A 25,721-nucleotide genomic window follows, 5' to 3' on the forward strand; every position below is an offset into this window, starting at 1 on the left:
AAAGACCTCCATAAATCCTTTTCAATTTCTTGTTTTCTCGACAAAGAGGAATCAGAAGAGAAGTGACATGAGAATTTGTAATCTTCTTCATTTTCAACGAATCCAAAAACTTATCATACTCTGAAACTTCCCCATCAACATCTCTATCAATATCTGAATCACCTTCATCCAAAAGTTCATCTAACTGTTCTTCTAGGTGTGTTTCCCAATCAACAATATTTACATCAAGAGAATGTTTAGATATTGACCTAGATGTGACAGTTCTCTCAGGTGAATCCAAGCTCTCGGAATCATCTGGTAATTTCTAAACTGGTACGTTATTAAAGATAGACTCGTCCATAATCAGATCGCACAAACACAGACTTGTAAGGTCTTTAAACGTGTTTGCCTGCTCTGATACCAATTGAAAAAGCGGGGGTCTAACAACACCACCGATTATTTCGTTAGCAATTGATAGACACATTTTTGTGTCTGATTTGTCTCGATTCTATATATTGTTAGGGCTCATTTTTGTACTTATTATGGTGTTTTATGTTTTTGTAGGTGTTTTTGGAGAAATAAGCTTTTGCGGGAAAACTGGCTCGAAAAGTGGTATTTGCGCTAGTGGGAGAAAATTACTATTCATATTCTCAATTTGGATAAGGGGCACTTCAATTACTAAGGAGCACTTACTGATAAGGGGTATCCTCTTTACTAATTGCTGCCGCATGCTATTTACACCCCATCAGAGGATAGGGGCATCCCCTTTTTCTTCATCGTTTAAACATAATTTTGGCGGGAAACTATATTATTACCTGCGTGAATTTGGGAGCATCAGTTGGACGTGAAATAACGAGATTCAATGGCTGATTTTTGATGGGATGACTTATCAAGAGCAGACATGCTTATTATGAGAGTTTGGATCGATTGAAATGGGATGGATAATCAGTTCTAGACAACACAGGGGAGGATAGTTTTTCGGGTCCTGGGAAAGATTGAAGAGATATTTTCATGGAGTTTTTCACGGGATCGTACGGTAATTGGCATGTTTTATCAAAACAGGGAAGTTGGGGGATTTATTCATGGAAAGAAAGAAGATTTCTTAAAACAGAGTAGATGATAATGTATCGGGTATTTTTCTGTTTCAATATGTGGAAGTTACGTGGAAGGATGGAAATAAGAGATTGTATAAAGATTTTATTAGGGTCTTGAGAGAGTTCTGGAGACTTGGACAACTCAGTTTACGCGTAGAAGAAAAAGGAAAAACAGAAAAGTCCGTGACTTGCAGAGAAGAGAACGGGAAGATAATTGAAATCTTTCTCGAAATATCGTCACCTGTAGAGTATATATAAGTTGTTTCGAGTCTCATATAAGGGGTACGAAACCTTAGGAGAAGTTTAGAGGAGAATATAGAGCTCCAGAGATCGAGTTGCAGGAAAATACAATATTCTGTTGCTGCTGCTGAAGAGGAAGAACATGAAGAACATTGACGCACAAGCAACTGTCGCAACAAACTATCGTTGTTTCACAGCAGTACCTATGTGTCGTTCATCACAGCGGTTGCATTAGGTCTTTAGTTACTATTTCTCCCTGTAACAGTGATTCTGCAACACCAACAAACTGTTGCGAATCGTCTGTATTATCACCTTTCATCTTTTTAATCATCTTTTGAGCCATAAACAATTACTTTGAGATCATGATTAATATGAGGAGCTAAACCCCATTGCTGAGGCGATAGAGGAAGCTATTTTTCCAACAAAAAGTGGTACAATCTATTTTATTTAATTTATTGCAATTATTATTATGATTATTTGCCCTTAACTATTATTTTATATGATCTTTATTTGAGTGATTGTGATCTATTTTGATGGAGTATGCTTAGTTTATAGACTCTTGATGCTTCATACTTGGTATTTACAATTATAACTTTTGAAAATCTATTAGTTGCAATATTTTAGAATCAAATTAAACGGGAAAATTGCATGAATATAAATATTTGGACCAAATCACTTTGAACTTGGAAAATAGTGGAATCTTAGCCTCAGTGTTCTTTTAATATTGATACCAACTTTGTCGGTGTTTGTTATAATTATTAGCGAGTTTTCTATTTAGTTTTGAATTTAAGTCTAAAGTTATCCTTCACAAGTTCGAGAATCGAATCACTTTTTACCACTATCTACAAAACACATCAACTTTTGGCGCCGCCGACGCGGACTTGTTTTTAGGGTTTTAGATTTATTTTATTTTTATTTTTTATTTTTTTTGTTATTTTTGTTCTTTTTTATGTTTTTGGGTATTTATCTTGTGTCTACAGGTTCTGGATCATAAAGAAAATTGAGCCAAAGAGTTTGGTGATTTCATAAAGACTTGGAGCTAAAGATTAAAGCAAAAAGAACAGAAAAGAACAATTTTATTTTAGACAATTTTAGTTTAGGGTTTGTTTATTTTCTTTTAGAAAAAAAAACTGTATTAGGGTTTATTATTTTTGTAATTTTTCTTTTCTTTTTGGACTTTTGGACTTTGGGACATTATTTTTTTATTACCCTACGGAAGGGTACTTTAAATATAAACTGTTTGCAGAGAAGGAGGACAATTACGATATTGTCTCTGCACCTTGGGTTCGTACACTTGACATCGGAGTCAGTGGCCCGAGTCGACTACAACCGATTCATCCCCCGTCTGGAACGGGAGGTAAGATTCTAAACACTCGCGAATCCCCTGTCAGCGAGTTACTGGACTCCTTCGTATGCATATATGTTGAGGACTGAATACGACATTTATTTTTCTAGTAAAGGGCAAGGCCTGGCCATACAAGATAAGGGTTCGGATTTCATCACCGTTCTCTTCTTGCCCGCTTTAGGAACACGTAACCTACGCGAACCTAAGCCTAAAATTTTGACTAGAACGAGACCGATAGGGTAACGAGCTTAACAGGAAAGTCATTCGAAAAATATTGGTTACTCTTTTAAGCATACTTCGAAGTTCTTGACGGTTTCTGTAAGTTGAATGCGTGACTGCGCCGCCTTGTAATACCGGTGAGGCCTTGGGTATCAAAGCTCCACCGAGCTTCCCTCGCCTCTATTCAACTTACTTTAACTCGGATTGATTCCAGAGGGGTTTGCTTAAATTGTAACGAATTCCCGTTCGAAGGATTAGAAGCTGGTCTAGAAACAATCTAAGTGGAGCCATCATGCTTTTTGTTTGCTAGAAATCAATAGGTTTGATTTGGTTGAGTCGGCCTTGATCTGTGTTTGCTTACCCTTCCAATTTAGAAAATTCTATTGTATGCCTGAACGTAAAAGAGACGCACTAGGTAGATTTGTTAAAGAGAAACCTAGTAGTTCTAAGCGTCTCGATTACCTTAATCTAGAGAGTACTTTTTAAGAGTCTGTTTTTGAACGTCCTTTGACTGAGGAGAGAATCCATGTTGCTCCGATAGCGCCAGAAATGGCAACTTTGAAAGCTTTGTTGAATCCAACTAGGACTACTCGTCCCTCATGTATCAGGTTAGCTGAGACGGAAGCAACTTATGAACTTAAACCTGGGACCTTACAGCTGCTCCCAATCTTTTTAGGGAAAGAAAATGAAAACCCCTATTTCCATGTTAGGGACTTTGAGGAAATTTGTAGTACCCTCAGGATTAGAAACCTAGATGATGATGCTTTGAAACTTAGGTTATTCCCCTTTTCCCTGAAAGATAAAGCTAAATCGTGGCTATAGTTTGGCTTCCGGGTCAATCGAAACGTATGAACAACTTACATCTGCCTTTTTGAACAAGTTTTTCCCTAGGCACAAAACATCGTCTATTAGGACGCAAATCTGCACGTTTTCTCAACAGGAGGGAGAAACTTTGTATAGGTATTTGGAAAGGTTCAATGATTTATTAGCCCAATGTCCTCATCATGGTTTAGAGAAGGTTAGGTTAGTTCAGATCCTTTATGAGGGTTTAGATTATCCCACCACAACCACAGTAGAATCTATGTGTACTGGTGGATTTGAGAACCAAACAGTTGATGACGCGATGACATATTTGCATGAAGTCGCCGAAAAGACCCAACAATGGGAAAGTAGTAGGGGACCCCAGAAAACAATTCTTCTCGGCAGAGGAAACGTTAATAGGGTAGAAGGAGGCTATGAATCAGATGCCAAAATTGCTGCTATAGCGAAAAGGTTAGAAGCTTTAGAAGTGGGTAACACTAGTGGTAGATTGGAGCCTTTTTGGGAAGGCCAGAATAATGAAGAGCAAGCCAATGCTCTATATAATAACACTAGGTTTGATAATCGTCAGAAGTTTGACCCATATTCAGAAACCTATAATCCTGGTTGGAGAAACCATCCGAACTTTTCATGGTCTAAGGGCCAGAGTCAGGGTCAGTCTAATAATTCTAATGCTCCCCCAGGTTTTGGCTACACTAGGAATACATCAGGCCCAGAAAATAAAACGACTAGCTTAGAGGAATCTATTAAGATGTTAGCAAAAACTCAGGAAATGTTAGCACAGAGCCATGTTAGTTTTCAACAGGAAACCAAGCAGAATTTTCAAACTAATGCTCAGAGCCTTGCTAAGTTAGAACTTCAAGTCGGCCAAATAGCTAAGACCTTAAGTGAGAGAGATAATGGTAGGTTCCCTAGTCAGACTAATCCCAATCCTAGAGGAGTTCATGAAGTAGGTACAAAACCATCGAATCAATTGAATGCTATTAGAACCCTTAGGAGTGGTAGAATAGTAGACAATCAGGTAACCATGCCCGATAGTGAACATACTGTAGTTCACCCCTCAGGACCACTAGCTAAGGAAACTGATAAAATTTCTGATGATGCCAACTCAGTTCCTGAGAGGTCTGATTCTGTGCCTAGAGCCCCATTTCCTCAGCTATTAGTACCAACAAAGAAGGAATCGAACTTTAATGACATATTGGAGGTTTTTAAGCAAGTTACCATAAACCTTCCTTTATTAGATGCAATTAGGAAATTCCTGCTTATGCCAAGTTCCTTAAGGATATGTGTACGCGAAAGCGAAAACTTAGCGTCCATAAGAAAGCCTTTTTAGCTAGTCACGTAAGTTCAATTATTCAAAACACTACAACTCCAAAGTACAAAGACCCAGGTTCCCCTACCATTGCTTGTACAATAGGTAAACGCCGGGTAGAAAAACTTTACTTGACTTAGGAGCCAGTGTGAACCTACTTCCGTACCATGTGTACTTACAGCTAGGACTTGGTGAAATGAAACCTACTCAGATAACACTGCAGTTAGCTGATAGGTCTGTTAAAATTCCTCGAGGTGTTATTGAGGATGTCCTTATTGAGGTCGACAAGTTTATCTATCCAGTGGATTTCGTGGTCCTAGATACTCAACCTGTCCCTGACCCAGAGAACCAGATACCTGTGATTTTAGGTCGCCCGTTTTTAGCTACGTCGAATGCGATCATTAACTGTCGAAATGGTGTGATGAATTTATCTTTTGGTAATATGACTAGAGATGAACATTTTTAATGTCAGTAAGCTACCTTATGAGCTAGATGACACATGTGTTGAAGAGGTGAACATGATAGAAGCCTTAGTTCAGAAGTCATTACCAAACATTTTATTTGAAGACCCATTAGAAAGTTGTCTATCCCATTTTGGTTTAGATTTTGATGACGATAGCACTATTGAACAAGTGAATGCTCTATTAGATTCTACCCCTGTGTTAGACACTGATAGATGGAAATCTAGGTTCGAACCGTTACCAGTTTCTGAGACTACCCTAATTCCTTCTTTAGAAGAGCCCCCAAAGTTGGACCTTAAACCACTACCCGATACTCTAAAGTATGTGTTTTTAGGCCCATCTGAGACTTTACCTGTGATTGTAGCTTCCGATTTGGATAGTGATCAGGAAAGTAGGCTAGTAAAAGTACTTCAAGACAATAAGGAAGCTTTAGGGTGGACTATAGCAGACATTAAGGGTATAAGTCCTACTGTGTGTATGCATCAGATTCATTTAGAGGAAGACTCCAAACCTTCTAGGGAGATGCAACGTCGACTGAACCCTAACATGAAAGAGGTAGTTCGAAAAGAGGTGCTTAAGTTGTTAGATGCGGGTATTATTTACCCAATTTCAGACAGTAAGTGGGTCAGCCCTGTTCAGGTTGTCCCCAAGAAATCAGGTATCACTGTAGTCCAGAATGATAATAATGAATTAATCCCAACCCGAGTGACCACGGGATGGCGTGTGTGTATTGACTATAGGAAATTGAACAAGGTCACAAGGAAGGATCACTTTCCCCTTCCTTTTATCGACCAAATGCTAGAGCGATTAGCTGGACATAGTCACTATTGCTTCTTAGATGGCTACTCCGGTTATACAGATCGTTATTGCCCCAGAAGACCAAGGAAAACCACTTTTACCTGTCCCTTTGGTACCTTTGCGTATAGACGCATGCCTTTCGGGTTATGTAATGCCCCTGCGACTTTTCAGCGTTGTATGATGAGCATATTTTCTGATATGGTAGAACGGTTTTTAGAGGTCTTTATGGATGATTTTTCAGTATTTGGTTCATCTTTTGATGAGTGCTTGCATCATTTGACATTAGTGTTGACTAGGTGTAAGGAAAAGAATTTAGTGCTTAATTGGGAAAAATGCCATTTCATGGTTGAATCAGGAATTGTCTTAGGGCACATCGTTTCTTCAAAGGGTATAGAGGTAGACAAAGCCAAAATTGACCTTATTAAGACTCTACAGGTCCCAAAAACCGTAAAAGATATTAGGTCATTCTTAGGGCATGCAGGTTTTTACCGTCGATTCATTAAGGATTTTAGCTTGATTTCTAGACCTCTTTGCAATTTGCTTGCAAAAGATGTTAAGTTTGTCTTTGATGATGCTTGCTTAAAGGCTTTTGATAAGCTTAAAACTTTACTCACTACTGCCCCGATAGTCCAGGCACCTAACTGGAACCTACCCTTTGAAATTATGTGTGATGCTTCAGATTATGCTATAGGCGTTGTGCTAGGTCAGCGAGAAAACAAATTACTCCATGTGATTTACTATGCTAGCAAAACTCTGAATGATGCCCAAATGAACTATACAACTACCGAGAAGGAATTGCTAGCCATCGTGTTTGCCTTGGATAAGTTTAGATCCTATTTATTAGGTTCTAAGATCGTAATCTATACTGATCATGCTGCTTTGAAATACCTTTTGTCTAAGAAGGATACCAAACCTAGATTGATTAGATGGATCCTTTTGTTACAAGAATTTTTCCAGACATTAGAGACAAAAAGGGTGCAGAGAATGTGGTAGCAGACCACTTGTCTAGGCTAGTTGTTAGTTCCCCTAATAATTCCCTTCTATAAGGGATAGTTTTCCTGATGAACAATTGTTCTCTGTTTCCCAATCACCTTGGTATGCAAATATAGTGAATTATCTTGTTACTGGTCGAATGCCTCAACATTGGGGTAAGCAAGATCGTTCTAGGTTTTTAGCCGAGGTTAAGCATTTCTTTTGGGACGATCCTTATCTGTTTAAGTATTGTCCGGACCAGATTATTAGGAGATGTGTATCTGAGAGTGACCAGTCTAGTATTATCTCCTTTTGTCATGAACATGCATGTGGGGGTCATTTTAGTGCTAAGAAGACTGCTGCTAAGATTTTGCAGTGTGGATTTTACTGGCCTTCGTTGTTTAAAGATTCCCATAGTCATTGTGTTTCTTGTGAGCGTTGCCAGAAGTTAGGAACCATTTCCCGTAGAAATATGATGCCTTTGAACCCTATTTTAGTGATTGAGGTCTTTGATGTGTGGGGCATTGATTTTATGGGTCCATTTCTTATTTCGTTTGGTTATCTTTACATACTTGTCGCTGTAGACTATATGTCTAAGTGGGCTGAGGCGGTTCCGTGTAAAACAAATGACCACAGGGTCGTAGTCCAGTTTTTGAAAGAGAATATACTTACACGTTTTGGTACGCCGCGAGCTATAATTAGTGATGGAGGTTCACACTTTTGTAATAGACCGTTTGCTCTTTTAATGAAACAATACGGTATTACCCATAAAGTAAATCCAAATAGGGACTAGTGGTCAGGTAGAGGTTTCCAATAGGGAAATTAAACGTATTCTAGAGAAAATAGTTAATCCAATTAGGAAAGACTGGTCATCGAGGCTTACTGATGCCTTATGGGATTACCGTACTGCGTTTAAGATACCCATTGGAATGTCACCTTATCGTTTAGTATTTGGCAAGGCATGTCACCTGACTGTTGAGTTAGAGCATCGAGCCTATTGGGCTATTAAGAACTTAAACTTTTCACTTGACAAGGCAGGAGCTCAAAGAAAGCTCCAGCTCAATGAGTTGGACGAGATTCGTAGAGATGCATACGATAGTGCTAAGGAGTATAAGAACAAAATGAAACGTGTGCATGATAGGAATATTTTACGAAAGTCATTTTATCCAGGTCAAAAAGTTCTTCTATTTGACACTCGGTTGCATCTATTCCCCGGGAAGTTGCGCTCTCGATGGACCGGTCCTTTTGTGGTCCGTACTGTTTTTTCTCATGGCGCTGTTGAGATTGAGACACCAGATGGTAGTAGTTCTTCGAAGGTTAACGGTCAGCGATTGAAGCCCTTTATAGAGCCTTTTCCTACAGGTGATGTTGAGGAGGTCCCTCTGGAGGACCCTGTTTAACTTGATTGACCATCGAGGCGGTTTTGTATGTTGTACATTATTTTTGTAGGTTTTTGGTTACACTTCACCCAGGTACTTTCTTTCCGACTTCTCTCTTTATTATTTCCTCATGTTACTTATATTTTTGGTACTGTTCTTTAATTAGAAACATTCAGGTCAATGTTAGATTTAAGTTTGGGGGTGGGTAGAACTTTTTGTTACCTTTTCGTTGCAATAAATAAACTCCAGAACCTAGAAATTTATCCTTATTAAGGATGGCACTACCCAATCTAAGTGGATGGAAGCATTTTGGTTGTAGGAGTTGAGGGACCAATCTGATTAGATGGAAACATCTAAAGAGTCTATTCATAAAAGCACGGAGCTCAGGTGTTAGAAATAACATGGTAGTTTCGCCATGTCTCATTGAGTCCTTTTCACTTCTATTTTTATTTTTTTATTTTTAAAATATGTTTCTCTAAGTGATTAGGTGGGGCTCACGATTCAAGTTGTTACCATTGCTAGGGTGAAATAGAGTGATTGAGATTTCCAAAAAAAAAAAAAGAAAAAAAAAGTTGAAAAAAAAAGAAGAAATTGAGACCAGACCATCATACCAACTGGAATAAATTCAATAAAGTCGACCACTGGAACCCTTGTATATGCCAGTTGTGTTGACCTAGAGTTAGGATTATCGAACACTGGTACCCTTGTATATGCCAGTGTGTTGATATTAGTTAGACCGGTATCTCAGTCCATTAGGGTAGGTTCATTATGGAAGTGGCCTTCAGACAGATATGAGAAACACCGTTCACCTTAGTCAACATCAAAACCATCTATGTTTTTCTATATCTATCTTCTTAATCTATCCATGTGATTTGTTTGATTCTGAGTTTGGATTCGATTATCTGAGTAGAGCTCTGTCACTTTATATGAATTTAGTATGCCTGAGTGCGAACTCGTGTACAATAATTGGAATTTCGCATCAGGGTACTTCCTCATGTAATCAATAAGTATGCCAACCAAGGAGATTCTTTAGTGCCTTCCAAGGTTCTGTGTAGATAGCTAGGGTCTGGAGTATAAAGGTTTTGTGGGTATACCTCTGGTAAGCCCGCCGGAGACAACACTCCACCACTAGAGACACCTAGAGGTTTAAAGGCTTACTGCATACGCTAAATGCAATCGACGATGCCTGCGACAGTGAGTTAGGATTTTATTTTTATTTTATTTTTGCTCGAGGACTAGCAAATAATAGGTTTGGGGGTATTTGATAGACACATTTTTGTGTCCGATTTGTCTCGATTCTATATATTGTTAGGGCTCATTTTTGTACTTATTATGGTGTTTTATGTTTTTGTAGGTGTTTTTGGAGAAATAAGCTTTTGCGGGAAAACTGGCTCGAAAAGTGGTATTTGCGCTAGTGGGAGAAAATTACTATTCAGACTCTCAATTTGGATAAGGGGCACTTATATTACTAAGGGGCACTTACTGATAAGTGGTATCCTCTTTACTATTTGCTGTCACATGCTATTTACACCCCATCAGAGGATAGGGGCATCCCCTTTTTCTTCATCGTTTAAACATAATTTTGGCGGGAAACTATATTATTACCTGCGTGAATTTGGGAGCATCAGTTGGACGTGAAATAACGAGATTCAATGGTTGATTTTTGATGGGATGACTTATCAAGAGCAGACATGCTTATTATGAGAGTTTGGATCGATTGAAATGGGATAGATAATCAGTTCTCGACAACACAGGGGAGGATAGTTTTCTCGCGTCCTGGGAAAGATTGAAGAGAGATTTTCATGGAGTTTTTCACGGGATCATACGGTGATTGGCCTGTTTTATCAAAACAGGGAAGTTGGGGGATTTATTCATGGAAAGAAAGAAGATTTCTTAAAACAGAGTAGATGATAATATATCGGGTATTTTTCTGTTTCAATATGTGGAAGTTACGTGGAAGGATGGAAATAAGATATTTTATAAAGATTTTATTAGGGTCTTGAGAGAGTTCTAGAGGCTTGGACAACTCAGTTTACGCGTAGAAGAAAAAGGAAAGGCAGAAAAGTCCGTGACTTGCAGAGAAGATAACGGGAAGATAATTGAAATCTTTCTCGAAATATCGTCACCTGTAGAGTACATATAAGTTGTTTCGAGTCTCATATAAGGGGTACGAAACCTTAGGAGAAGTTTAGAGGAGAATAGAGAGCTCCAGAGATCGAGTTGCAGGAAAATACAATATTCTGTTGCTGCTGCTGAAGAGGAAGAACACGAAGAACATTGACGCACAAGCAACTGCCGCAGCAAACTATCGTTGTTTCACAGCAGTACCTATGTGTCGTTCATCACAGCGGTTGCATTAGGTCTTTAGTTACTATTTCTCCCTGTAACAGTGATTCTGCAACACCAACAAACTATTGCGAATCGTCTATATTATCTCCTTTCATCTTTTTAATCATCTTTTGAGCCATAAACAATTACTTTGAGATCATGATTAATATGAGGAGCTAAACCCCATTGCTGAGGCGATAGAGGAAGCTATTTTTCCAACAAAAAGCGGTACAATCTATTTTATTTAATTTATTGCAATTATTACTATGATTATTTGCCTTGAACTATTATTGAATATGATTTTTATTTGAGTGATTGTGATCTATTTTGATGGAGTATGCTTAGTTTATAGACTCTTGATGCTTCATACTTGGTATTTACAATTATTACTTTTGAAAATTTATTAGTTGCAATAGTAGAATCAAATTAAACGAGAAAATTGCATGAATATAAATATTTGGACCAAATCACTTCGAACTTGGAAAATAGTGGAATCTTAGCCTCAGTGTTCTTTTAATATTGATACCAACTTTGTCGGTGTTTGTTATAATTATTAGCGAGTTTTCTATTTAGTTTTGAATTTAAGTCTAAAGTTATCCTTCACAAGTTCGAGAATCGAATCACTTTTTACTACTATCTACAAAACACATCAGCAATCTGTATGGACTAACTCCGAATTACTCTCTAGAGAATCAACTAGACAGTCAAACTCAATCTAGGTAAAAGTATCTCAAGGAGTTAATATTTCTCTCTTGTTTTGATTTACTCGAACTAATAGAAATCAACGAGTCTTTAATAGAACACAAGGAATAACTTGGATGGTACCAAAGACCAATATCTAAGGATCAAACAATTTAAATCAACAACAAAAGGTTGGATATTCTAATTGATGATCTACAACGCACAACCTGTATTATTTCAATTATAAAGATAAACAATATAATGCGCAAATAGAAATAACACAGACACCAGAATTTTGTTAACGAGGAAACCGCAAATGCAGAAAAACCCCGGAACCTAGTATTATTACACAGCGTCAAAGTTCAATTGTATCACAACTTCAACAATAATACTATGGTGATATGTATCACTCCCCCTTAGTCAATACTCCATCTCACATGGAAACCACTCCCCCTTACATATTGATCTGAAAACCATATGTATTTTTAGTATGAACTACATATTAATTCTCCCCCTTTTTGTCAATAAAATTGGCAAAGGTACAAGAACCGGATCATAATGAAATTTCCGAGAGAGACATTTCATGACAAAAGGAAAAAAATACATACCAACTAATTTAGATGCAATCATAAAGCCGAAACTAAATGCATTCATCAAGGAGTTTAAAGATACAAGATAACCCCTCTTAAATTCCACAGCCGCACACCCCTCAAGATATGACCATTAAACACAAGTTCACAAGAATTCTCCTCCATTTGATGTCATTCCCGAAAGAAAAACAAGAGCGACCTTAATTTCAAACGAAAAGAAGGATTTTATTGGACACCAAAAACCATGAGAATGATTTTCTATATCCAAAAACAGAATCAAATTAATCACAAGTAAACCCATGATTAATTTAATCGGAATACCCAACCAAATTAAACACAAAAAGTTATCAATTTAATTGATTATGCTCAACATAAGAGAACTTACGGAGATACGACTAAGTTAACCATAGAAAATGATTAGCTTAACCGTTCATATACTCAACACAAGAAAAACTTGTGGAGTAATGCAGCATACACATAAAATATGGATCAGGGATGATCAATACTGCGGAATATACAAGGATTCATTCTATCTTCAATCATTATTTGCATAACAACAATCAATAGACAACATCCTTGTCACAAAAGATTTTAACCTATCTTCCATCAAAGATTGATAATATAGGCTTAATTTTTGTATATGTCAAAAGTCCATTCATTCTTTAATTAATACATGAATACCGAACGACTTTACTTTTGATAAAGTATGGGATAAAAATAGTTCACGGACGTAAACACCAATATCCCGTAACAAATTGCAATATAACAAATCAAAAAGATTAATACTACAAAAATCATCTCTCAAATAGTTTTTAGAATTTAAACAAATAAATCTAAAAACATGAAGATGAAAACGTTGGACACAGCCATGTGTAGTCACAATAATTGTTATTCCAAACTCTAGTAATCCTTCTCAAAAATAAGAATAAATTCTCATAGAAGTTTCCTAGGCATCAAGACAAACTCGTAATGCACATATAAGATGATTTGTCCTTAGAGAGTAGAATCAATCTTTTTCGCCCAGATTTATACAAAGAATATCTACCAAAGGCCTATAAAAAGATTTTCAAAGAAGAACCTTGTTAAGTTCCAACATCATGGATACTGCCTTCTCCATAGTCATGGAATTTTCTGGAAGACCATTCCTTTTCATACTCAAAGCATCATTAGATTTCTTTGGTACCCACTTCTAAGTGCATTTAGGAACAACCAGAACCTTCTTCCCATTACTCTCTTTAAGATTTCTCGGAAGATAATTGGATTGACTATTCTTTTGCAAGTTAGTCTTTCTCCAATTGGGAGCATCGAGTCTTGTCTTCGTCTTTAAAAAGTTATCCTTTTGATAACCATTATGATTGTGAAAAGGCTTTATATAACGTTTATAGACAAATCTAGGTTTATCACAGCAACGATTTCTTTGCATAAAGGTTGGAAAGTTACAACCTGTAATGTTAAGGGGATTGGCCTTAGCATATGATCTTGGTTTCACAACTTCTTGTGATGTAACAAGAACATCATGGAGTTTCTTATTCCTTATACGAAAACGACATCTCCTTTCCAGGTGACCTTTATTTCCGCAATAGTGGCAAACATAAGGAATGTTCTTACCTCGATCCGTGTGTGCTGACTTGGGAGGTTGATATACTTTGGTCTTTCAAACTTTAACTTCTGGTGAAGGTATTTCACTTTTTCCATCAGTGGAAACCTTTTGTTGAGAAGAATCACTAGCCTTAACAAATTTTACCTCTTTGCTAATACTTGGAGCATCTATTCCCTTATAGCCCAATCCTCGTGTATCACGATGATTTTTACTTGCTCCTAGCATAGTGGTTAATTTTATTGAACTAGTATTGAACTTTTTCAAGTCATCTTCCAACATCTTGATTTTATCAAGAGCAGCAGCTAAATCAGCCTCAAGGCGTTTTTCTCGAGCGAGACAAGCACTTTATCTGTCATCAAAACTAATTTATTGAGAGTTAAACCTTGATTCAGATTCTACAAGTTTCTCTTCCAACAAAAAGTACTTTTGACAAATATTATCACATTCAAGTGACTTCATATGTAGGTTTTCCTCAGAAACCTTGAGGATCGATTCGTTAGAACGATTCGAAAAATAAACACCTGCGTAACATCTTCTCAATTTCTTGTTTTCTCGACAGAGAGGAGTCAGAAGAGGTGAGACATGAGAAGTTGTAATCTTCTTCATCTTCCACGAATCCAAAAACTTAACATACTCTGAGACTTCCTCATCAACATCTCTATCAATATATGAAACACCTTCATCAGAAAGTTCATCCAACTGTTCTTCTAGGAGAGTTTCCCAATCAACAGTTTTTACATCAAGAGAATGCTTAGATATTGACTTAGATGTGATAGTTCTCTCAGGTGAATCCTAACTTTTAGAATCATCTGGTAATTTCTGAACTGGTACGTTATTAGAGATAGACTCGTCCATAATCAGATCACTACAAACACAGACTTATAAGGTCTTTAACGTGTTTGCCTGCTCTGATACCAATTGAAAAAGCGGGGGTCTAACAACACCACCCAATATTTCGCTTAGCAATCTGTATGGACTAACTCCAAAATACTTTCTAGAGAATCAACTAGACAGTCAGACTCAATCTAGGTAAAAATATCTCAAGGAGTTAATATCTCTCTCTTGTTTTGATTTACTCGATCTAATAGAAATCAGCGAGTCTTTAATCAAACACAAGGAATAACTTGGATGGTACCAAAGACCAATATCCAAGGATCAATCAATTTAAATCAACAACCAAAGGTTGGATATTCTAATTGATGATCTACAACGCACAACCTGTATTATTTCAATTATAAAGATAAAAAATATAATGCGGAAATAGAAATAACACAGAAACCAGAATTTTGTTAACGAGGAAACCGCAAATGCAGAAAACCCCCGGGACCTAGTCCTGATTGAACACACTCTGTATTATGCCGCTACAGACACTAGACTACTCCAAGCTAACTTCGGACTGGACTGTAGTTGAACCCCAATCAATCTCCCACTGATCCAAGGTACAATTATGCTCCTACGTCTATGATCTTAGCAGGATACTGCGCACTTGATTCCCTTAGTTGATCTCACCCACAACTAAGAGTTTCTACGACCCAAAATCGCAGGATTTGACAATAAACAAATCTGTCTCACACAGACTAGTCTATCAAAGGATCAATCCTTCTCCCATAGATAAACCCTAAAGGTTTTGTTCCGTCTTTTGATAATAATCAAGGTGAACAGGAACCAATTGATAATCCGGTCTTATATTTTCGAAGAACAACCTAGAGTTATAAATCACCTCACAATAATATTAATCGTATGGTAGCGAAACAAGATGTTGCGGAATCACAAACAGTGAGACGAAGATGTTTGTGATTACTTTTTATATCTTGCCTATCGGAGATATCAATCTCAAGCCAATCAATATGATTGTACTCGTACGATAAAAGATGCAAGATCATATCACACAACTACGATAAAAGTAGTATCGGTCTGGCTTCACAATTCCAATGAAGTATTTAAGTCGTTAACCTGGTTTTAGAAGAAGAAAACCAAAGGTTAAAGGAGAATCGACTCTAGTACGCAAACTAGTATCAAACGTAAGGTGTGGGGATTATTTTTGCATAATACTAGATGTCTCCTTCATATAGTCTTTCAAATCAGGGTTTGCAATCAATGTTAGCTTAGTAACAAAGCATTCAATATTCACCGTTAGATGAAAACTTGATTTAGATTCAAGCTAATATTTCTCAACCGTTAGATCGAAAACTTACCTTGTTACACACACTTGACAATGCACGCTTCTAGGTTTGTTAACCGTACCCAAATGTATGCACTTGTTGGTTCAACAATAGCTATCCAAAAGGTTACCCATATGAGCATTTCATATCAACCATGTTCTTCTTCACCATAACTAGTTCAAATGACTTCAAATGAACTAGTTAGAGAGTTGTTCGATTGCAAGGAAATATTATGTACTACACAAGACACAATTGAAGCAAAGATGATTTGATTCACTTGAATCGGTTCATGAACTTTTATAGACATGGTTTGAGTTCAGAAATCATCTTCAGAAATATAACCTTCTCAAGTTCGCAGACTAGGTTCGCGAACTTAAGTTACCGGGTAGAGTTTACAAACTCCAGCAGTAATTCTCGGGTATGAGAACTTCGCTGGTTCGTGGACTGGGTTCGCGGACTGAGTTCGCGGACTTAGCTTCACGCAAGTAGTTTGTCAACTCCAGCAGAAATTCTTGGGTTTGAGAACTTCGGCAGTTCGCGGACTGAGTTCGCGGACTTGGCTCACGCCATTCTTCCGTTTCTCTTGATCAACAAAGTTCGTAAACTTTGGTTCAAGGAATATGACTTATACATAAATGTGTTTCCATAATAATGCTTATTTCCACCATTGGTTATGTAATCTAAACTCTCATTTCAATCATTGAAACATTCTTAGAGGACGTTATGTAGTTGTCACACCATTTCTCGTCAAAGAAATTTTTAAGATGATTGAAACATATCATGACTTTCGTCACATGGTAAAGATAAACTTGATCGAAGCGAAAATATTACCAACACATATTTCGAGATATAGATAGGCGAGGTATACTCGGCTCGAAATACCAAATGTGTATAATCCAAGTCTATATATATAGCATACGACTTCTTGTCTCAAAGAGTATGAGATAGAGTAGATAGACTTTTGAGTGATAGATAAGTTCAAGTCTTCATATACCTTTTTGTCGAGAAGTTCCACCGGTTCCTTGAGTAGTTCTTCTACTTGTATGATGAATCGCCATGAAGTCCTTGAGCTCAACTACACTTTCTATCCTAGTCCGAGACTTAGCTATAATAGACTAGAAATCAAGACTTATAGTTTTGATCACTAACATTGACAAACATGCTTGAGATAACAACGCATGCGAGTTCGACCGAGCAATGCTCTAACAACAGTGATTTTAAAACTTGCTAGAATCAAGGCTGATAATGTCTATCGGTTGAAACACAAAGTCAATGTTCTTATTGGTATGGTAAATGAACGTGACTCTCTTCTAAATATCCTTCGTGAGGAAAACACCTCTGTCGGTCCTTCACAGACCTTGCATGTGGGAAAACTCAAAAAGGATACTTTGGAAACTGAACTTCTTTTGAGTAAACTCTCTATTCAAGAATGTTCCAACGAGTCCACTATACCAATTGCTTCTGTCTTAACTGGGAAAATATCTGGTTCATAAGAAAAATTAAAATCTCTTCCTGTTAAAACAGATGTGCATGTGTCTTCCTCTAACCAAGGAATGTCCACATCACATGAAAGGAAGAAGGCTCCCAGTGATAGTATTGAGTCAGTTCACTGTGATCACTCAAGTGATCAGAAAGTATGTCTCTTTTGTAATTCAAAAGTTCGTATTGAACAAAAGAAGAAACCCAGGTTGAATGAACTCTATCATTCGTCTTCAACACACCTTAGATTTAATTCTCAAAGTTTCTCTTGAGTTCGCAGACTCTCTCTTCCTAGTTTTAAAGAATGGGGTCTCCTTCAAACTCTTGGAAGTTACCAACTGATTCAATTGATGATTCAGTTTACTTGAAATTTATTTTAAAGAAGAAAAGAACCCTGGCTAAAGATGACGAACTCGAATCTTGTGCCTCATGCTATTATGCGTTTTCTCATCAAGATGGAGAAAATGCTGAGATGGTCTCTGCTGAAGTAGTTCATGGTTTTCTCAATGACCTTGGGAAGACCCAATGGAAGATTGAGAACTCGGTAAAAGATCTTAACATGCTACGAACTGAATTGAAAAAGGTTAACTCTGACCTTGTTCTCATGAAGTCACATGTTAAGGATCTTCTCAATGAGGATATCTTCTCCGAAGATGTAGTTGATACAGTTTTTCACAAGCTTGGAGATTTTGGAACCAGTGAAGCTTCCGTACCTGAACTCTGATTAGTGCTTGTGATCATGATTGGTTTTTAGAGTTCGTTTTGCCTTGTTTTTTTTTTGTTTTTTTTTGTCTAGTAAATCTTCTTATGAGAATTTATCTCTTGTATTTTTAGAAGAATAACTAGGGTTTGGAATAGCCATTATTGTGAGTACACATAGCTATGTCCAACGTTTTCATCTTCATGTTTTTAGATTTATTTATTTAAATTCTAAGTTTTTGGAAGATGATTTTTTTTTGCAATTTTAATATTTATGATTTTATATATTGCAAATTGTTATGGGATATGTTGTTTACGTCCGTGAACCTGTGATTGTCCCATACTAGTTCAAAAGTTATCTCTATTATATCGGTATGAAAGTTTGATAAAAGATAGAATGAACTTTTGACTTACAAAAGTTAAAGCCTTTTATGTCATTATTTGATGGAAGAAAGGATAAAACTTTTTTTTTACAAGAATGATGTCTATTGTATGTAATTGTGCAAATAGTGATGGAAAATAGAATGAATCCTTGTGTATTCCGCAGTATTGGTCGATCTCCGATCCACATTTTTGTGCACATACTGTGTTGCTCCGTAAGTTCTCTTATGTCGAGCATCGCCAATTGAATTGATCACTTTTTTTGTGGTTAATTTAGTTGTGTATTCTAATTGAACTAACCATGGGTTCTCTTGTGGTTATTTCAATTTGATTCTTTGGATACAAATTCATGTTTTCATGTGATTTGGTTTTATCCAAAGAAATCATTCTTTTCTTGTAAAAGCAAGGTCGCCTTTGTTGTTCTTTCGGGAATGACATTTTATGGGGGAGAGTTCTTTTTGAACTTTTGTTTAATTGCCAAATTTTTGTGGGCAATGCGGCTGTGGAATATTATAGGGGCTATCTTGTATCTTTATAAACTCCTTGATGAATGCATTTAGCTTCGGCTTTATGATTGCATCTAAATTAGTTGGTATACTATTCTCTTTTGGTCATGAAGTATCTCTATGAAAATTTCATGAGGATCCCACTAGTTTTCGTACCTTTGCCAATTTATATTGACAAAAGGGGGAGAATTAATGTGTAGTTTCATACTACAAATACATATGGTTAACGGATCATTATGTAAGGGGGAGTGATTTTCATGTTGAGATGAAATATTGACTAAGGGGGAGTGATACATATCACCATAGTATTGTTGTCAAAGTTTTGATACAATTGAACTTTGATGTTGTGTAATAATATTATGACACTGTATAACGATGATTGAGAGCATTTGTTTTCTCATTGTTACCGCTACGGATCTTCAACAACTATGATGCTGAGTTGAACACGTTTAGGATCATGGAGTACTTGGAAGTGACGAAGTTTTCGAGTCTTGTTGAAGATTCCAAGGAGATCAAGCATTTGGATGAGAAGCTACAAATTTTTATTTATTTTGTAATCCATATGTATTGATAGTTTTGTCACTAAAATTTCCAAAGGGGGAGATTTTTAGAGCACTGGTTGGTCGAAATCGCATGCGTTGCTATCTTAAGCATATTTGTCAATGTTAGTGATAAAAACTATAAATCTTGATTTGTAGCCTATTTATAGATGTCTAGGACTAGGGCATAGATTGCGTAGTTGAGCTTAGTTTTCACGGCGTTCATCATTTGAAGACAAAGAACTACTAAGGGGAGCTTGTGGAACTTCATCGACAAAAGGTATGTGGAGACTTGAACTCATCTATCACTTGGAAAGTCTATTTCTACTCTATCTCCTATATTGAAACATAAGTCGTATTACGATATAGTTTTCCATATACACATTTGAGATTTCGAGCTGAGTTTAACTCACTTACATATTTCTCGAAATATGTGTTGGAAAGCTTTTGCTTCGACCAAGTTCATCTTATATCATGTGAAAATTGTCGAGTAATGATTATTTCAATATCTTGAAAATTGCTTTGATGCTAATAGTGTGTGAAAACGACTATGGTCATCCTATAAGAATGTTTCAATGATTGAAATAAAGAGCTTAGAATCATGTAACCATTTTTGTATATAAGCATATAGCGTGTTCCCACATTTGTGTATAAGTCCAAAACCGGGAACCAAATGTCTACATACTTGTGTGTGTACTAAATGGTTGATGGAGACTGGATAAGTACGCGTACCCGTACGCATAATGGCGGAAGTTCTCGTCCGTGAATTTCTGCTGAGTTTGGAAATAAAAACCTACTCAAACCAGTTACAAAGTATGCATACCCGTACGCATACTAGCGTAAAGTTCACGTCCGTGAATTTCTGCTGAGTTTGAAAACCAAAACAAACTCAAATCCGGTTACTTAAGTACGCATACCCGTATGCATACTTAAGGGTTACTTTGTAAAATCGGTTGTATACATGAACCTAAACATTTATAAAATAAAGAATGCAATCTTTGCAAACCTGGGATATAATGTTCATGTATTGATTCGAGTGAATCAAACTGATTTTGCTTCAATTGTGTTCTTGTATACTTTTATGAGAATATAACAACTGAACGTCTCTTTAACTAGTTTCATTTGAGTCATTTGAACTAGTTATGGTTAAGATGAATAAAGTTGATATGAGAGTAATAATATGGCTAACCTCGGTTAACTATTTGTGAACCAACATGGTGTACACACTTAGGTACGGTTACATAAACCTAAATCAGGGTACATTTCATTTGTGTGTAACAAGCTAAGTTCGATCAAACGTTTGAAATATATTAGCTTGGTTGAATCAGGTGTTTCATCTAACGGTGAATATTGAATGCTTTGTTACCAAGGTAACTTGGATTGCAAACCCTGATTTGAAAACTATATAAAGGAGAACTCTAGCAATTGATAAACCTAATCCCCACACCTCCTGTGTGTTACTAGTTACATAAACTAGAGTCGATTCTCCTATAACCTTAGGTTTCCATCGAGACCCTGTAGGTTAACGACTTCAAAGACTTCATTGGGATTGTGAAGCCAGACCCAATTATTTTCTTTATAGTTGCATGTTCTGATCTTGCCCGATTCTATCATATTGAGTACAATTGAAATAATTGACTCGAGATTAATTTCTCTGATAGGCAAGATAAAAGTAATCACAAACATCTTCGTCTCATCGTTTGTGATTCCACAATATCTTGTTTCGCTAGTCGATGAAGATTATTGTGAGGTGATTGATAATACTAGGTTGTTCTTCGGGAATATAATTCTGGTTTATCAAGTGGTTCATGTTCACCTTGATTTATCAAAAGACAGAACAAAAACTCTTGGGTATTTCTGTGGGAGATAGATTTATTCAATCTATAGACTTTTCTGTGTGGGACAAATTTGTTTATCAAGTCTTCGACTGTGGGTCATAGAAACTCTTGGTTGTGGGTGAAATCAACTAAGGGAATCAAGTACGTAGTATCCTGCTGGGATCAGAGACGTAAGGAACGCACATGTACCTTGAATCAGTGTGAAATTGATTGGGGTTCAACTGCAGTCCAGTCCGAAGTTAATTGGTAGTAGGCTAGACTCTGTAGCGGCTTAATACATTGTGGTGTTTAAATCTGGACTAGGTCTCGGGGTTTTTATACATTTGCGGTTTCCTCGTTAACAAAATTCTGGTGTTTGTGTTATTTATTTTCCGTATTATATTTTTTTATATAATTGAAATATCACAGGTTGTGCGTTAAGATCAATTAGAATATCAAACCTTTGGTTGTTGATTTACATTGATTAGCACTTGAACATTGGTCTTTGGTACCGTTCAAGTAACTCCTCTTATATTCAATCGGGCTCGCATATTTCTACTTGCTGATTGCGGATTGAATTAAGAGTTAGAGATATTAAGCTCTTTGATATACTTTACTCTAGATTGAGTCTGAATGTCTAGTTGATTCTCTAGAAAGTATATTGGAGTAAGTCCTCTCAGATTGCCAAACGAATTGTTGGTGTGGTTGTTAGACCCACGCATTTTCTTCTATTATATGTTTTTATGCAAATATTGATGAAAAATAGAATGAATCTTTGTATATTCCGTAGTATTGATCTTTCCCCGATCCACTTCTATGTGAACGTACTACGCGATTGCCTAAGTTCTCTTATGTTGAGCATTCCGATTCAACTAATCATGGTTTCTCTTGTGGTTAATTTAATTGAGTTTTCTGGATACAAATTCATGTTTCATATAATTTGTTAATGTCCAAAGAAATACTTCTTTTCTTGTAAAAGTAAGGTCGCTCTTACACTAGTACAAATCTTCACATTGGCCACACTTAATCATAGTGTCCATAGGCTTTTGATCATGGATTTTTTTCAGTCCAAAAATGTGGCATCGGGTGCCGTGACAAAGAGGTAATTTTATGAATACATAAACTTTGAATGACTATAAAATATAATTTACCATGGCCACAACTCTATAACCGCTTCTATATGGTACTCATTATTTTTTTTGGTAGCTAAGCATTTTCACTATCACCATGGCCATAGGATCCTTATAGACACATAATTTGATTACATGTGGCTACAATTTACCTTAAATTCATGTGAATTATATTTTATCCGTGGCGTTTGTCATCAATTGTGAAAAAGCGGGGGTCTATCAAAACCACCCAATATTTCGCTTAGCAATTTGTATGGACTAACTCCGAATTACTTTCTAGAGAATCACCTAGACAGTCAGACTCAATCTAGGTAAAAGTATCCCAAGGAGTTAATATCTCTCTCTTGTTTTGATTTACTCGAGCTAATAGAAATCAACGAGTCTTTAATCAAACACAAGGAATAACTTGGATGGTACCAAAGACTAATATCCAAGGATCAATCATTTTAAATCAACAACGAAAGGTTGGATATTCTAATTGATGATCTACAACGCACAACCTGTATTATTTCAATTATAAAGATAAACAATATAATGCAGAAATAGAAATAACAAAGACACCAGGATTTTGTTAACGAGGAAACCGCAAATGCAGAAAACCCCCGGGACCTAGTCCAGATTGAACACACACTGTATTAAGCCGCTACAGACACTAGCCTACTCCAAGATAACTTCGGACTGGACTGTAGTTGAACCCCAATCAATATCCCACTGATCCAAGGTACAGTTATGCTTCTACGCCTCTGATCCCAGCAGGATATTGCGCACTTGATTCCCTTAGCTGATCTTACCCACAACTAAGAGTTGCTACGACCCAAAATCGCAGGATTTGACAATAAATAAATCTGTCTCACACATACAAGTCTATCAAAGGATCAATCTGTCTCCCACAGAAAAAACCCTAAAGTTTTTGTTCCGTCTTTTGATAATAATCAAGGTGAACATATTCCCGAAGAACATCCTAGATAAATCAATCACCTCACAACAATCTTAATCGTATGGTAGCGAAACAAGATGTTGCGGCATCACAAACAATGAGACGAAGATGTTTGTGACTACTTTTTATATCTTTCCTATTGGAGATATTAATCTCAATCCAATCAATCTGATTGTACTCGTACGATAGAAGATGCAAGATCAGATCACACAACTATGATAAAAATAGTATCGGTCTGGCTTCACAATCCCAATGAAGTCTTTAAGTTGTTAACCTGGTTTTGGAAGAAGAAAACCAAAGGTTAAAGGAGAAACGACTCTAGCACGCAAACTAGTATCACACGTGAAGTGTGGGGATTAGTTTTGCAAAGTTGCTAGATGTCCTATTATATAGTCTTTCAAATCAGGGTTTCGCCTTGGTCACAAAGCAAACAATATCCACCGTTAGATGAAAACCTGATTTTGATTCAAGCTAATATTTCTCAACCGTTAGATCGAAAACTTAGCTTGTTATACACAAATGAAATGCACACTTCTAGGTTTGTTAACCGTACCCAAACGTGTACATTTGTTGGTTCAACAATAGTTAGCCAAAAGGTTATCCATGTGAGCATTTCATACCAACCATACTCTTCTTCACCATAACTAGTTCAAATGACTCAATTGAACTAGTTAGAGAGTTGTTCAATTGCAAGGAAATATTATGTACTACACAAGACACAATTGAAGCAAATATGATTTGATTCACTCGAATCGGTTCATGAACTTTATACCCACGGTTTGCAAATTGCATTCCTTAGTTTTTATAAGTTTAAGTTCAGAAATCATCTTCAGATATATAACCTTCTTAAGTTAGCACACTAGGTTCGCGGACTTAAGCAACCGGGCAGAGTTTACAAACTCCAGCAGAAAATCTCGGCAAAGACTTTTCGCCGGTTCGCGGACTGGGTTTGCGGACTGGTACTCACGCAACAAGTTTGTCAACTCCAGCAGAATTTCTCAGGATGAGAAGTTCGGCAGTTCGCGGAATGAGTTCGCGGACTTGGCAACAAGCCATTCTTCCGGTTTCTCTTGATCAACAAAGTTCGCAAACTTTGGTTCAAGGGATAGGACTTATGCACATATGTGTTTCCACAACAATACTTATGTCCATAATTGGTTATGTAATCTAAACTCTCATTCCAACCATTGAAACATTCTTAGAGGATGTTATATAGTTGTTACACCATTTCTCGTCAAAGCAATTTTCAAAGTGATTGAAACATATCATGACTTTCGTCACTAGGTAAAGATAAACATGGTCGAAGCAAAACGCTTACCAACATATATTTCGAGATATAGATAGGCGGGGTATACTCGGCTCGAAATACCAAATGTGTATAATCTAAGTCTATATATAGCATACGACTTTTTGTCTCAAGAAGTAGGAGATAGAGTAGATAGACTTTTGAGTGACAGATAAGTTCAAGTCTTCACACACCTTTTTTTCGAGAAGTTCCACCGGTTCCTTGTGTAGTTCTTCTTCTTATATGATGAATCGCCATGAAGTCCTTGAGCTCAACTACACTTTCTATCCTAGTCCGAGACCTTAGCTAAAGTAGACTAGAAATCAAGACTTATAGTTTTGATCACTAACATTGACAAACATGCTTGAGATAGCAACGCATGCGAGTTTGACCGAGCAATGCTCTAACAAATTGGACACTCAAAATTCATTTTATCATGGCCAATTCATGAGTCGCACTTACCTTACGACCACACTAATTTTTCTTAACCATGGCCATCTCTATCATTTGGACACACAGAAATAATTAGCATGACCAATACATGACTTTTAGTCATGTTTAATCTATAGTACCATTGCCACACATATTCTTAGACACGTGATAAGCATTTTACATGGCCAATTATTAAGTTATGGTTACTAAGAATTTGTAACACCGTGGCTAAAATTTTTCCAGAAACACATCAAGGGTTTTCAATGTAGATATTATCCACCTTTTGGACATAGAGTATACCACAAACCATGGCGATAACCTTCATAGAATGACACAAAACGTATTCAACCAGGCAAATATTAGCTTTTAACCACCCAATTTATAGCTCAATTTATTCTTTAGCCATGGTTTAAGATCTAAATGGTGGCCGTATTTTATATTCAACCACGTGAATGCAGTATTGGCCACTATATCGGGTCTTCAGGGACCTATCGGCCACCTCTTTTATCATCTGTAGCAAAACTCACATAAATAACC

At 36.8% G+C, this 25,721-nt stretch overlaps 1 pseudogene; it reads right to left on the reverse strand.

Annotated features, from left to right (window-relative positions):
- Positions 1–3,788: 3,788 nt before the first annotated feature.
- On the reverse strand, positions 3,789–3,888 carry LOC113292035 (annotated as a pseudogene).
- Between the last annotated feature and the right edge of the window lie 21,833 nt (positions 3,889–25,721).

The sequence above is a fragment of the Papaver somniferum genome, chromosome 6, assembly GCF_003573695.1.
Source record: "Papaver somniferum cultivar HN1 chromosome 6, ASM357369v1, whole genome shotgun sequence".
NCBI classification, from domain to species: Eukaryota; Viridiplantae; Streptophyta; class Magnoliopsida; order Ranunculales; family Papaveraceae; genus Papaver; species Papaver somniferum.